The 10,701-nt window shown below is 36.9% G+C and overlaps 1 long non-coding RNA gene and 1 pseudogene across 1 annotated transcript; both read right to left on the bottom strand.

Moving 5' to 3' along the window:
* Window positions 1-2,684: 2,684 nt before the first annotated feature.
* Window positions 2,685-7,007, bottom strand: LOC108992569. The gene is made up of 3 exons (XR_001996351.2): window positions 6,714-7,007; window positions 3,975-4,018; window positions 2,685-2,882 (listed from the first exon to the last, which is right to left on the bottom strand). It is a non-coding gene; the product is annotated as an uncharacterized LOC108992569 (long non-coding RNA).
* Window positions 7,008-8,864: 1,857 nt separating this feature from the next.
* On the bottom strand, window positions 8,865-10,072 carry LOC108992529 (annotated as a pseudogene).
* Window positions 10,073-10,701: the final 629 nt, after the last annotated feature.

Here is a 10,701-nt window from a genome sequence, read left to right as displayed (position 1 = left end):
ACCATCTCCACTTCTAGCTTCTCCATGTCCAGGAGAATAAATTTCTTAGGGGTATACATGCTCGCAAGGGTACTAGAAGAAAACTTCCTGCTGAGGGCATCTGCTGCAACATTAGCCTTGTTGGGATGGTAGTTGATGGTATAGTCAAAATTCTTTATCAGCTCCAACCACCTGTGTTGTCTCACATTTAATTTCTTTTGATTGAAGAGATATTTGAGACTCTTGTAATCCGTGTAGATCTTACAGCGCTCCCCATACAAGTAATGTCACCAAAACTTTAAGGCAAAGACAACTGCTGCTAGCTCTAGACTGTGGGTCTGGTAGTTGCGCTCATAATCCTTGAGTTGGCGTGAGGCATACGCTACAACTCTCCTGCGGTGCATTAGGACATCCCCACCCTTGCTGTGACACGTCGCTGTATATTGCGAAATCCCTGTACCCGAAGGTATATTTAGAACAAGCGCCATCACTAGCTTCTCTTTCAACTCCTGGAAGCTTTTCTCACACTCCTTAGTCCATATAAATTTCTCCCCTTGCCTGGTGAGCTTTATCATGGGTACTGCAATGCAGTAAAACCATTCAACAAATCTCTGGTAATACCCCGCAAGACCCAAAAGCTCTTGATCTCTTGGACCGTCTTAGGTCTAGGCCATTCTACAATTACCTCGACCTTCGAAGGATCCACATAAATCCCATCTTTCGACACTATGTGGCCAAGGAAAGAAATATTTTGTACCCAAAACTTACACTTAGCCAGTTTGGCATACAATTTCTTCTCCTCTAAAATTTGTAGGATCACTTCCAGGTGTTGTGCATGCTCCTTCGGGCTCTTAGAACAAAACAAAATATCGTCAATAAATATGATAGCGAATGGGTCAACGTACTCCTAGAATGTACGGTTCATTAAATCCATAGAAGCTGCTAGAGCATTAGTCAATCCAAAGGACATTACTAGAAATTCGTAATGTCCATACCTTGTCCTAAAGGTAGTCTTAAGAGCATCTTCCACCTTAATCTTCAATTGGTAGTATCCCGAATGGAGATCGATCTTCAAGAATACCTGTGCTCCTTGAAGTTGATCAAATAGATCATCGATTCGAGGTAATGTATACCAATTCTTAACATTCACCCCATTAAGTTCTCTATAATCGATGCAAAGGCGCAACGATCCGTCTTTCTTCTTCACAAAGAGGACTGGTGCTCCCCATGGTGACACGCTAAGGCGAATAAAGCCCTCCTCCAATAATTCTTGTAGCTGATCCTTAAGCTCCTTGAGCTCTACAGGTGCCATCCGGTAGGGTGTTTTGGAGATCAGCGTCGTTCCAAGTATAAGATCTATTGAAAATTCAATCTCTCTATCCGAAGGTAAACCAGGTAACTCATCTGGAAAGACATTGGGGAACTCTCTCACTACCTCGATGTCTAGAAGCTGAGGCTCATTTGGTTGAGACATAACCAAATTAGCAAAGAATCCCACACAACCCTTCTTTAGCATCTCGATTGCCTTTAGCGCAGAAACCATTTTGGCCTAGGGCGCTTACCCACTACACAGAAGCGAAACTCTGTCTCACTCGGTGGTCTAAAGCCCACTCTCTTCTCTAAGCACTCCATGCAGGCAAAGTGCTTAGACAACCAGTCCCTGCCCAAATGGTATCGAACTCCTCCATGTCGAGTAGGACTAAATCGGCAAGGAGGTGCCAGCCTTGTATCTCTATCGCGCATCCCTTCAATACGAAACTACTATTTACGGAGTCTCCTAGTGGAGTAGAAACGAACATCACACACCCTAAGGACTCAGGAGTCCTCTCACTTAAACAAGCTAACTTACAGGATATGAAGGAATGTGTGGCAACATAATCGCCTAGTACTAATGCACGATGGGGAAATAGGGAAAGAACCGATCAGTGAAAGCTTCTTTAAATACCGCCTACGAAATTGGAGTTGACTCGCTTAACTCTTGCGGAATAAGCCCATGAGTAGACTTCCAACACCCGTTTACCACGTCAAATAAGTTGTAAGCAGTGAATTCCATCTTCTCTTATTTTGGACATGAGACTACGCGAAAGATCTTCTCTAGGCGCTCGATCCAGTTGTCAGCATCTGCTTCGCTACACTTGCCATCAAGCAACGAAGGGTGTTGTCTACCGAATAGTTCGAAGGTTGTTGAATGTTGGGTTTGTCTTTGCATATTAGTTTGCCCATCAATAACGGTCTCTATCAAGCATGCAACTGCATTGGTGAGGTCTCTCGTATCTCTGGGAACCTCTTGCTGATTCTCTACACTATGGGAACGGGGTCGCCCCCAACATCTATCTTTCTTAGTATTGCCTATCAGTGCCATACTAAAACAAGTATAATAGTAACAATAGCAATGGACTCATATGAAACAAATATGCATGATTTGCAATAATTCTAACATGATTCATGATACTCAATAAGAAAATATCTTTTAAACTTGCTGCAGAGCTTGGCATACTTTAGAGAGAGGACTTCAGCTTAGTTCATCCCTAAAGTCTATAAGACCTTATAACCTTTTGCTCTGATATCAAACTTGTCACAACCCTGCCTAGGGAAGGGAGGGATCGCGACGTACATGCCTGTTCTTTTTCTTTCATTTTCATTTTCTTTATTTTCTTTCTTTTTCTAGTAACATGCTATCGGCATGGACATGACACACGTGCACTCTAAATTTTTAATTTAATAAAGGGAACACTTGATAGACATTATATTCGAACATTCATAAAAAAAAGACTCTCAGAGTCCATACGTTCATAAAAACATAACCCATCATCCAAAACATAAATGTTCTAGTTAGGGAAGACCCTAAGCTTTTGCCTCTCCCTCTGCAGTAATGTCTTGCTCTCCAGCCTTTTCATCATTACCTGGACGTTTAAAACATTTAAAACAAAAGTGAGTCGAATACTCAGTAAGTAGTACACCATGGAGTGAACATACTAGGCATCTATTCTTTTTCTTTTGAAAACATGCATTCATAAACGTTTGCTAATCGTGACAATGCATTCATGCATGAACAGTTTAAGGAGTAAGCCATATTTTCATGCATAAACATTTAAGAAATAAGCAAGAATTATGCTTTCATATATAAACATTTTAAGAAATAACTATACTTTCATGTTTGACTTTCTTTGGCTGGTACACACTATTACGCCCCGTGTGTTGGAGTTAGCGATCTTTCTTTGGACCTGGATTCCGCCAGTGGCCACAGGTTGGGAATACCTTTCATGGGGACAGCATTGGGTGCACTACCAGTACTACTCACCCGGTATTGCAATCTGCCCATTCATTTGGTACCATTTTCATTCATATGGCTATTACATATTTTCATACAATAAAACGTTCATTCATTCAGTCCATTCTTTCTTTCATTCATGGTAGTCTTTTCAGTCCTTTCTTTTTAGTCTTTTTAGTCATTTTCATTTAACAGTTCATTCATGGAAAACGTCATTTAAAAGCATGAACTTAAACATCATCTTTTCATGGCATCCATAAAACATCAGTTCATAGGGACATTTTAAAACACTTTTTTTGCGTCATTTAAAGCATCTGTTCATGGGGACATTTTAAAACACTTTTTTCGCATCATTTAACAGCATTAGTTCATGGGGGTATTTTAAAACTCATTTAAAGTATCACTTGAAGCATAAGACATGAAACATTCATTTCCTTTTATTTGCAATCAAAACATTTTCATACTCTACTATATATAGGAATAGCCAATAAGTTTATTGAGAGGGCATGTAAGGAAATATCATGACTTAGAACCTACGTGCATGCATTACCTTATACACATACACACAATTATAATCGATAGGTGCTTAACAGGGCTATCAAGAAAGTACTTGTACATACTATTTTCATTTACTATTTTCTTTAGAAGAACTTTTGCAATTAGAGAAAGAGACATTCTTTCATAAAGAGAACTTGATGTAAGAAGCATGGTCATAGCTACTTACCTGCGAGCTTTACTAGTGAGTTCCTCTGAACTTGAAAATAACTCCTATTCAATGAAATGGTATAAACACATTAATATCCATATTACTTTAAGCTTTACTAACCAACACGCTTACATGCTCACTTTAATTCCAATTTAGAATTAAAGTGTTTTCCTTAACCCATTCTCACCTAATGAGCATTATCTACAAGGTACAATCTTAATCCATTTAGCAACCCACCATACATGGCACTTAGGCCAAAACATTAAAATCCTCATTCCAAACATTTTAAAGAAACTTATGAAAGTAAATAACATGCTTGCTATCCCTTCAAAGGCCATTGTTTTCTACATGAACGATAGATAGAAATCATAGGTTAGAAATGCATAGATGGTAGGAATTGATTTAAAATGAAAGGGAACAAGGAAGTGCTACAAAATATGAAACTGTCATCAAAGAGGGCATTTTGACAGCTTTGTAACATCATTTGGAAAGTAAATCCAACAAAAGGGGCCAATGCTCACAAGAGGGTTGATTTTTATCACTTTTTCTTCAATGATTTTTCATACTAAAATTTATCTTTGGTTGAACAAAAGTGTGAAACTGAAGAAGGGATGAAATGGGCTGATTTAGGCTTCAACACAGAACATGGTGCATAAATTCTGTAGTGCATGGGCAGCTAGCAAGTCTTGGTACATTCATGTTCTTAAACATCCCTCATTTAGCCAAAATCTCAACTACATAATTAAACAATACTAGAGTTGTAGAAAACTTAAGAAAACCTCACATGTTTTTCTGAAAACATAGCATAAATAAAAAGGGTACAAGACTTGGCAACTTAAAATTCTCAACGCAAGCTTACTAGCTTAATTAAAATTCTTAGTGGCTTACTTAGGCCATAAACCTTGAGGAAAATATGTCTAAAATTATAAGCCTCAACTTCTATGAATTTAACACATAAAAAAAAAGACTTAAAATAATTAAAACATGGCTTAAATACAAGGTAAGGCTACAAAAAAAATGCTATGCAAAACACACGGCTAGGAACAAAACAGAGCATAACACATATGGGCTATCATTTTGTTACTCAGTTACCTCCCAACTAGAATAAATATTAGAGGAACAAATGAGAAATCAGCCTAGAAACTACCATACAACAATCGACCAACAAAGAAAATTCAAAAACCCCAAAATCGAAACATCAAAAATATCAAAAGAAAACCCACTTGATCAACCATGACTAACTTTGAAATACACAAAGGAGAAGGATTGAGGGTACTCTTATCTTGCTATTTTCTTCTTGAAAAGAAAGAAAAATAGATGTTTGGCTTGAAAGAGATGAGAGGAGTTTGGTTTCTTAAAGAACAAAAGAGAGGAGAATAAGAGAGGATCGGCTATGGCTTGGAGAAGAAGGTGTAAACTCTCTCTTTTTCTTTTCCTAAGTGTAGTTGATGGTTAAGAGATTAAAGGGAATTGATTTTAATTCTTGGCTTTTTGTGTAGCTTTGACCAACGGGTGCATGGATGGAATGCCTTAGGAATAGTTTTGTTTTGTTTTCTTTTCTCCTTTTGTGTTGCTTTGGACGATGGGTGCAAGGAAAAGTCAATTCAATTGCTTTCTTAAGAAACTTATGGGTCAAAAGCCTAATGGCTTGCCTTAGAAGCCTAATATGGGTGAAAAGGGATTTAGGCTGCATTTGGATATTGAACTAAGTTGAATTGAGATGATAAAATATTTGTTAAAATATTATTTTTTAATATTATTATTATTTTGGTTGAATTGTTTATTATATTTTGTGTTAGGAATTTGAAAAAATTGTAATGATGAGTTGAGATGAATTTACTTACCAAACGAAGCTCTTTTTGGTCAAAACTTATCACATAAGCTTGGAAGATGGATGGAGGAGATTTATCCACCTCAAGAGTGCTTTACACCTACCAATTTAGTCAGGATTCGAAGATGATTTGAGATGAGTTGAGATGAGTTGAGATGGATTGTGAATAGTAATGAGATGAGTTGTGAATAGTAGTGAGATTTGTGAGTTAAAGTTGCTGAATAGTAATGAATAGTAATGAGATGAGTTGAGATGAGCTGAGATGACTTGCGAATCCAAACGTGCCCTAAGGGTAGAGAATATTTGGACATTTCTTAATTAAATAAAATTATAGGGTTTAAGGGAAAATATTTCAAGTCATAAAAATAATATACTTGATTTATTTTAATAAATCATATTTTTAAAAAATAAAGCATACTCATCTTAAAATAAAATAATTAAAAGTAATAAAAATGTTTATCTCAAAATATTTAATTTAATGAATTAATAAAATGACGTAATGACCTGCGTAGTAAGACTCGGGTATTACATGAATATAGTCAGGATGCAGAATTAGAAATGAGATATCTGAAGAATATTGTAGAAGACTGGATTTTATGGAGGTTTAGAGATTTTCTTGAAGAACCCTATTATTAATACAAGTTATGACTCTTTGAGTCTTTTTCACAAACACCTTGCGTTCATATCTGATTCCCATTTCTGTGTTCACCATTACAATTTCAATCCAATACCTTGTTTACAATCTCAACCCAGAACAGGACTATAATGTAATTATTGAAGTTTTGGACATGAGAATGATCAAAAAATGGAACGAAAAAGGAAAAAAGATTCCAGTGGCATTAGTTTTCAATTATAATTTATTGGTAATAAAAATTTAAAGCTCTCATTTATCTTACAACGAAAAGCCCAATTGAAACCAAATCTACCTCTTGGGCCGAAAAGCCAGAGGGCTTTGGAGAGCATTGGACCGCCATATAAGTCGGTAGTGAATCTTGCCCATAAGTGCTGAGTCAACCTCGCCCAGAAGTGCTCGTTAGGATTGAACCTCGCTCGAAAGTGCTCGCTAGGATTGAACCTCGCCTGGAAGTTAGGAGTGAACCTCACTTGGAAGTGCTCGTTAGTAATGGATCTTACTCGGAAATGCTCGTTAAAGAAGAGCTTTGCCTCGAGATGCTCGTCCATTAAGAAGCTGTATCCAGAACGATCAAGGTAGACAGACAGACAAACAAGAAACGCATATTTAATGCAGAAGTGACATTGAAGCGCATTAAATAATTATAGATATTAGAGTTTTGTTATTATACCATCATCACATTTTATATTTTATATTTTTTTAAATTTGTAAATTTGTAAATTTTTTTAATTTTATTTTTTTTAAATTATTTCAAATTTTCTATTCATTATTTATATAATAAATATTTGATAAAAAAAATAATAAACATTAAAAAAAATATAGAATATAAAATATTAGGAAGTTGTGAAAATTTGTTGTAGATATAATAAAGTCTACTAACGTTAAATGAGACATGAACCCAATTGACCAGAAATATGGAAAACAAAAATGATAGTATATAAGAAAATTGTTTATTTACTATCAGTTAATTTTAACGAAATAATTATTTATAATTAAAATTAATTATAAATAATTTTTTATATTAATAAATTAATCACAAAAATCTATTTTTCTTATGGTGATAGCAACTCTTATTAGGGATAGGAGAGCATCGCTGTCAGTTTTGAGACTATTATGACGAGGAATAACTACCTAAATTCCATGCAACCGTTTGGAAGCATATAAATACCACCCAAACTCCAATGGAAAGGTTCAGTGAATTCTTCTATGCTTTCCACTTATTGTATTAATTTTGAGCCCATTTGAGAACTAACTAACAAGGCATCATGCTTGTATTTGTTTTTTACGTTCTGTATGAAAGTTTGAATATACAAACATGGCCTCACTGTCTTGCACAAGTAATATCTGCGGCATGCAGGCCATTCATTTTAATTCATGCATAAGTTTGAATATGCTAATAAGTTATTATTACATTAACATATTCAACGGTCACAAGCAATAAATAACTAAGCACGTGATAGGGATTCATAGATGTGCACAGATATCTAAGAAGAGTCTTGCTATAGCTACCGAAAAAGTGACCCGAATGACTTCACTGAATAGTGCATTTCACTTTTTTATTTTTTTATTTTATTTTTTTTATGTATTTTTTTTAATTATCATAAATATTTTTAAAAAAATAAAAAATTCACAACATCATTAAAAAATATTTTCTTAATTTTCAAGTAGAAAAAAACTCATTCGAGATACTTTTTGGATCTCAAATTCAAGACCAAAGCATTTTGATCTAAGAAAACGAAAAAAAGAAAGAAAGCAAAGAAACAAACAACAAAGACATACGAGGAAAGAGTCACCCTCGAGCAAGAGGATAAGTACTGCAGACTCAGCAGCAATGCAGCATATGTATATTGCTATTCAAGTACACCTCAGGCCACCACTTTATATTCATGAGCTCGTTACTTCACTTTAACAGATCCACTTTGGGAAAGAAGAGAAAGAGACAAGAAAGAGGAGAGAGAGACGAAAAGTTCAAGTTGGGTGACCAGCAGCTAGCTTGCACGTGATAATTAAAGAAAGAAAAATGTTTCTCATGAAGAGGAAGCTTCTATATATAGAGGTTCAGGTAACAAACCTACAAAACCATTAACTAATTGCTCTTTCCTTTGGTGTGAAGTACTTTTGATGCAGACAATTAAGTAGGATTGACGACAAATTAGGAAGGGAATTATTAAGAGAGAATATATCCAAAGCAAGAAAGAGAAAGGGAGGGAGAAGGAACTGATCCATTTAAATTAGGACTATTCATTTGGGCCAGATTTTTTCCCCATCCAGTCTAGAATCCTGGAAATTGGATTCCGGCCCGGATTTGATTAGATGAAACAATGATTCAATTGAATAGTTTTTTTTTCCTTGGTATAGTAAAAAGTGTAGAAGGATCAGGTAAATGGAGGTAGCTTCTTGGCCAACCTATACATTTTTTTTTGAGCGCTATAAATCTCTTTATTAATGAAATTAAAACGTCTCATGACATACACATACAACCACCTACGTGTATTAAATTCTCATAAAATTGAGGGGCACAAATGGAAAAGATAAGTAAGCCTTAACAACGTATTCGAATGAAACTAAATGCTGTCTTTCATCACTGCCTTCCATTTGGATATAAAATAGGAAGCCCCAGCACGCCAAAAGCCCCAATTAGCACAGCAGACCACCATTTCAAGTGCCTAGAGATATGTCGTAATACCTTCTTAGCAGTGCTTGAAAGCACACTCACTAACCATCCCCAAGGCCAAATTAATGTATCCAAGATTCACTAAAAGACATCGAGGTGGAAACGTCCTGGGATGGAGTTGCTTTGCTGAGACTGCTTCAGGTGCATTGTCAATGCATAGTTGTTCACCTCTAGTGTTCTCAATTGCTCCTGGTATTGTGACACCAATTGCTTCAGATGTAGCAACTCCTGGCTCCTTTCTTCATTCTCTTTCGGACGATCATGTTGAATAGACACTGCTCGCTTGAGAATTGTATTTTCTTGAATAAGTGATTCCACTTGTTCCTTCAGCATCATATTTTCCTGGCGAAAGGTTTGGGCTGCCTCTGCACTTGCACTTGAACATGCACAGATGGATCTCTCCAAAACCTCAAGCACTCTTGAAGTACGAGCTCTAGCATCATCTACATTGGAAGAACTCATCATTTCTCTTACGAACAGCTCCACCCAGTCAGCACCATCCATGGGAGGGTCCTGTGGAGCTAATAGCTCCTCACTAGCCCCAACTTCCCCATTGGCAATCTCTGCACCTCGTGATTGAACATTGGCTTCCCGTGTAACGTCAAATTTGGCTGAAGCAGAGTCTAGGTTATTATCAGTAGATCCTATATGAAGCTCATTCAAACTTCTGATGGCTGAATCCAAATTATCACCGCATTCTCCAAGTGCTTTCTCGAGCACCTTATGGTCCATGTAAGGAAAATGGCCTTGAGATGTTCGATCAAGTGCGGCGGGGAGTGATTGGAGGAGGGGGAAGGAAAGGAAGAGTTGTTTTGCCTGGGCGGGGAGAAGCGAACGGGCGAGGAAGAGGAGCAGCGGATTCTCTTGGAGACGGGTGGGTTAGTTGTCAGACTCAAACTATCTTCGAAAATGGAGGATCTCTTCCCGCACACTATGGCAGACATGTTTCGGCGCTCGTCTGCTCTATGTTTCTCTCGCCACAACCGCCCACCTCCTCCTCCACCTCCACCTCCACCTCCTCTACTCTCTCTTCTCTTCCTCACACACCTTCTCTCTCATTCACTGTTTTGATGGCTTCCGAGGAAAAAAAACAATCATATATGAAATCAATACACAGGAGTGGGATATTTCGATGGAATAAATTAGGGTTCTTCGGCTTTTGGCCAACCTATACATGATTGTAGTATCATCAATCTAAAGAAACTGGACAGAAAGAGCCTAAACTAATGTAACACCCCGCTTAATTAATCATTAGATCAACCCTTAAGCATTTCAGATTAAACTTTTAATTTTGGGTTATTACTTATATTAAGGTTGATAGTGAGGTTAGTCTTAATCTTAGCACTTAGTACCATTAAGCTAATGATTAGAAAAACAAACCCATTAGTGAATTTAGTGAGTCTTTTAGGACCCTAGAGCATTCATGGGCCTAGCCTAAGAGCCCTTAAGCCATGAACCCACACACTTGGCCCTTTTAAGCCCACAAGGCCTAAAGCCATGTTTGACTTTATTTCATTATTCAACTTGAAATCCTAATACATCATGTCATTGGTTTCCTTAAACCCAAATCATACCCTAAGTACCCAAATTAAGTTTTGAAAGTTGG

Source organism: Juglans regia, chromosome 4 (genome assembly GCF_001411555.2).
Source record: "Juglans regia cultivar Chandler chromosome 4, Walnut 2.0, whole genome shotgun sequence".
Classification (NCBI taxonomy): Eukaryota; Viridiplantae; Streptophyta; class Magnoliopsida; order Fagales; family Juglandaceae; genus Juglans; species Juglans regia.
Note: the sequence above shows the minus strand (reverse complement) of the source record. Positions and strands in the feature narration are given on the sequence as shown.